At 32.4% G+C, this 4,450-nt stretch overlaps 1 long non-coding RNA gene across 1 annotated transcript; it reads left to right on the top strand.

Moving 5' to 3' along the window:
• Positions 1–734: 734 nt before the first annotated feature.
• On the top strand, positions 735–4,117 carry LOC139091422 (uncharacterized). Its single transcript, XR_011544507.1, has 3 exons — positions 735–962; positions 1,022–1,200; positions 3,236–4,117. It is a non-coding gene; the product is annotated as an uncharacterized lncRNA (long non-coding RNA).
• The last annotated feature ends 333 nt before the right edge of the window (positions 4,118–4,450 follow it).

Here is a 4,450-nt window from a genome sequence, read left to right on the forward strand (position 1 = left end):
TTAGTGAAGAATGTTGATTCCGTTTTTGTAAGGCATGAAGGGAATATTATGAGTAGAGTTTGTTGTCAAATGTAGTAATGATTTATTAAGTAGCTAATATGAACGGACACAGTTATAATTGAAACAAAGTATTGACATTCCTGGAACACACCTGTGGTTGGAACTACTGTTAAATGTTTGAATTATGTAAAGGTTTTGTGCAAATTAAGGCTTGGACGCTCAACTGAAAACTTTAAAAATTGAGCATGTTATGATTTCTGTTAATAATTAAGAATTAGGAATGAGTATTTGAGTTTATTTGCAACGGATCAATTTAGAACACAAAAAATCTTAGGAAAGGCTTCATAAACCACGAATACTTAATCTAGAAGACTCGGTGGTACAAGTTGCCGAAAATCCGGGTTGACTTAACTCCAGGCTGAGTCCGGATTTCATCGAATCTAGCCTGAACTTAAGAGTTTCGTTTCTACGCCGTGCGCAATCTTATTAAATAAAGGTTGACCTCCTAGAGCTCAACCCTAGAGTTTGAATGATTCCAAGTCAATCCTGGATCCTGAATTCATAGCCTAATCAATATTTTCTCAATCACTGACTGTCTAAAGCTTTCAAAACCGAGAAAATACACCATTTGCTATAAAAACTTGCATCTTAACATGAAAAAAATTGATTCCATCAAAAACATCTTATATTAAATTTTTAAGAACATCTTCAAGAAAATTCAAAAAATTCACAAATCCCCACTCATCACTTTATATAATCAAAATATCACTCAAAAATATTTATCATCTCATCAAAAATTCAATTTCATTTTCTTTATGATGTTTTTTATTTGAATTCTATTGACATTTAGCTCACATACTATTATTATTTGACTTTATGTCTGTCATCTTATTTCTGAATCGCGTGATTCACAACAACAACAAGAAAACGGAAGCTATTGACAAAGTTTTAATTTTATAGATGTAAATATCAACTGTAAACATTTGCTGTAGCTTACTGTAGAAAATTATTTAAATTTCAGACTCCACAAAATTTATTCTAGCAAAAATGTTGGAAGTAAATTTGATGATAAAATTAGAAAACGAGAATGTTTGCAGCTACAAAAAATACAAAGTAAAGAACACAGTAAAACTTGAAATGATACCTCAATTTAATCACTAATGTGCATGATCTATCCTTTCATCAGACACAGCGAGTGATGTAAGAAGAAGAATGGTTAAAAAAGTAATTAAGAGTGTTGATTACTGTTGCTTAGAATTCACCTGCTTTGCCCTGCGATGAAATTACAAAGATAGGAATAGATTAGAATTGGAAGCAGGGAAGTTTATGGTCTCCGGGGTTTGGCATGTGGACAAGAAGAAGCACATAAAGTATTTTTTTATTCCTTCCTTCTTTTTTTTTCCTCGTTTCTATCTCTCACAATTTGTATTTTTTTTTCTGTGTGTTCATTTTTTTGTTTTATGAGAATGATGGGCTACGAAAAAAATCGGACCACCTATTGTGAAGTTCCTCACTCACTTTGTCGATTTGTCAAAAAAAAGAGATTTTATTTTTATCTGCAGAACAAATCATTTGAATCGAAAAATAAATGAATAAAAACCGAAAAACCTCTTGTTCGATAAAAAAAGTTATTTGTCTATAGGGGTTGTACAGAAGTGACGTACAGAAAATAGTTGAATCTTTGTGGTATTTTTCTGGTTACGCTGTTTTAAGTGATGAATTTTAAAGTCAAGTTATGGATTTTTGGGGACACTAAGCCATTTCTGGATGGCATATCCTCATAAAAATACGAAAAATCAAGTCCAGGTCAGTAGAAATATGTCGAATTACCCGAAATCTGACCTCAGTTCAGAGTCATGCAGGCCTGGCTTCAGATTTTTGTATTTTAATACATCGTTTGCTTTCCGAGCATTGGTCTTGAATAATCCCTGGATTGTCTTGATTCTGTCATCTTCATAGGCTCAAGACATTTTGTATCCATACCCTAACAGACAAAGAGCATAATGATTACAGAAAGACCACTTCGATACCTTGAAGCGGTATCTTTACATGTTAGAGATATTTCTATCGAGCGACTCCATTTACATATTTCCATTCTTTCATACAATCCCTTTCTTCTGCCAATAAAGTTCCTAACAAGTGCTTTCATAAATAATAGACGTAATTTACAAACAACCCCTCATATATCCATCGAAGGGGTGGTGATGTTTGGTCGAGTAAAATTTCAATTCCTTGTACAATATTTCTTCGTTTTGTTGGCATTTTTAAAAGGTCAGACAATTCATCTTCATGCTCTCCTTATGTTGCAATAAACAATATTAAAAGTTACATTATAACCAAATATATTTTGAAGAATCAATCAAATTCAGACATGACTGACATGTAAAAAAAACTCTCAACTCAAGCACATACTGTATATTTTTGATAAGTTAATTAAGAAGTTTATTTAATGCCCGAAAACTAAACAATGTGATATGCGAAAATTGTAGAGCATTTATCTCGACATGAAATTAAAACCATCTGCCATGCTGCCACCTATGTGGAATGTGTTTATGAACATGAATAGCGATAGGCGATATAATGTCATGATAACAATTGGCAGTACAGCATAGTGTCGTTCGCTATGAGCTATCAAAAAAAAATTATTTTAAATAAAATTATTCTAAAAAATTCAGCAGCCTGAAAGTGCATTCTTCACCTACTAAACAGCGAACAGGAACGAAAAAAGAAATGAATAAAAATTCATTGCAAAGGCACAATGTGTTCAAATATTTTAATTTGATTAGTTCTGTGTGGTCTCGGCATGCAGAAAAAAAAATTAATTTCCTAAACCTTTTTCTGCTTCTTCTGCACCTGAAATTGTTTCATGTTAGCTCCTGCTTTTGTACATTTTGTGTTCACATACATACGTTATGCATGGAAAGGATAAGTTGAAATGCAAATTTGAAAATACTTGTCTTGTACTAAAATGGACAATTTGTAGATCTTTCATCTTGCTTTTTTTGGAGATAGCTCTCTTGCTTTCAATTTTAAATGTCTGCAATGTTCAAATGCATGAGAAATAAATTGAAAAATTTGACTTTTTTTTCCTTATTTGTTTGGAATGTATGGTGATTTTTGGACGCATTTTTTATGGCACTTTCGTGGGAACTGAACATGGAGTTTGAGATTCATTGAATGTTTTGATTGTTTGGGTTTGATAAGGAGTCGTTCACTTAATGCGTTCGCTTTTTAGGGAAGCAGGGGCTTCTGTGGCTTTGTAACAACTTACAACTTGGATATTTTGTAGTGAGGAGATAGGGGAGTTAAGGACATAAATTTCTGGATGATAAAAGAGTTCGTAGACGACCTAAGAACTATTGAGAGTCAGATTCAGGCGAAACCTATAGGAAGTCATGATCCACACTTGATCTGCACGATTGATGATGACACACTCTCCATCTCTGCTCTTTCCAAAGCCCTATTACAAACCTGTAAGCTCTGGGATATCAAAAAATGTCAACCAGGACCACAACCTTCAATGCTTCGACTCCATATCTCCCACAAAGCTCATCATCCCTCCCGAAATCCCTGAATCCTCATAAAAATCTGCTTCTCAAATCAATTCAAGCTCAAAGAACAAATCGATGCACAAATTTGCAAAAAAAGAAGAATGAGAAGAAAAATGTCATTCACAATAATTGCCATAGCGATGATGCCTCAAAATTGAAAAAGAGATCAACATGCATGCACACAAAAAAAAGTCACATGAAATAAAAAATTCAATTTTCTTCACTCTGATGTGACATTAGATTTATATATGTATAAAAATTGAATCGAATTGTCTGTGCTTAATTTGAAGATAGAAAAGAAAATGTGGGCTCAGTTGCACCATTAATGCATGTCTTAATGTGATTGTGTGGGAAATTGTTAATGCCCTGAAAATTAAATCAAGTTTGCTTTTAATTTTAAATTTTTAGACACAATATATCATCAGATGTACACACGTATTATGTGATCAATATTTCTTATTTCTTGTGTTACATGCATTGGAGATAACTCAAAATTATAGTTGTCTTGATTTAACGCATAAATGTAGGACGAAGACAAGAATAATGTAAAAATTAACATAAGCGATGTATTGTAATTTATATGAGAGAACATAATAAAAAAATGAAAAAGTAAATAAATCAAATTAAGTAATTTAAAATTCAATCAGTAGTCGACAAGCCACGCAGCCACACACAGTGAAATGAAGAAGTGGAATAAAAGAGTGAGAGTGATAAAGATGGGGAAATAATATAAAAAAATATTCTTCTCGTCTTTACTTATTTTACGATTTCCTTTTGCAGATTTAGCAGGTTTTTGTTGTTTTTTATTGGAATTGATATGACCGGATAGTTGACTATATGGCTGATTCGTTTATGAGAATATGTCAAAAATTTTATTGAAATTGATTTTCATTAATTCA

Source organism: Chironomus tepperi, unplaced genomic scaffold (genome assembly GCF_022539635.2).
Source record: "Chironomus tepperi strain 1889 unplaced genomic scaffold, CSIRO-AGI_Ctep_v1 contig_244, whole genome shotgun sequence".
Taxonomy (NCBI): Eukaryota; Metazoa; Arthropoda; class Insecta; order Diptera; family Chironomidae; genus Chironomus; species Chironomus tepperi.